This window comes from Sapajus apella, unplaced genomic scaffold (genome assembly GCF_009761245.1).
Source record: "Sapajus apella isolate SASKATOON/1434 unplaced genomic scaffold, GSC_monkey_1.0 scaffold68, whole genome shotgun sequence".
Lineage (NCBI taxonomy): Eukaryota > Metazoa > Chordata > Mammalia > Primates > Cebidae > Sapajus > Sapajus apella.
In genome coordinates, this window is record NW_022437008.1 from 4,293,935 (window position 1) to 4,294,428 (window position 494).

Genomic DNA, 494 nt, shown 5'->3' on the forward strand with positions numbered 1-494 from the left:
GTTGACCAGGATGGTCTCGATCTCTTGACCTCGTGATCCACCTGCCTCGGCCTCCCAAAGTGCTGGGATTACGGGCTTGAGCCACCGCGCCTGGCCTAATCTCTTATACAGCATTTTCACTGTATCTTTTCTGTGTTTAGATATGTTTAGATACACTAAGTCTTACCCCTGTGTTACAACTGCCTATAGCAGTCAGTACAGTGACATGCTGTACAGATTTGTAGCCTCGGAACAATAAGTTGTACCATATAGCCTAGGTTTGCAGGAGGCTATACCATCTAGGTTGTGTAAGTACGCTCCACGACGTTTATACAAGAACAAAATGGCTTAACCATGCGTTCTGCAGAATGTATACCCATCAATAAGCAAAACAATTGTAGTTTCCTAACTGGTCTCTATGATTCTTCCCTTAGCCTTCCTGCTCCTTCCTCATTCTTCCTCCCACAGGCCATTCTCATCAGAGCTGCCAAAGCAATCTTTTTTTTTTTTTTTTT

General features: G+C 43.9%; 1 protein-coding gene across 2 annotated transcripts in view; it reads right to left on the reverse strand.

Moving 5' to 3' along the window:
- Window positions 1-494, reverse strand: part of ZNF569 (zinc finger protein 569) — a 64,631-nt gene that overhangs the window by 59,705 nt on the left and 4,432 nt on the right. The gene's annotated exons all lie outside the window — the stretch shown is intronic.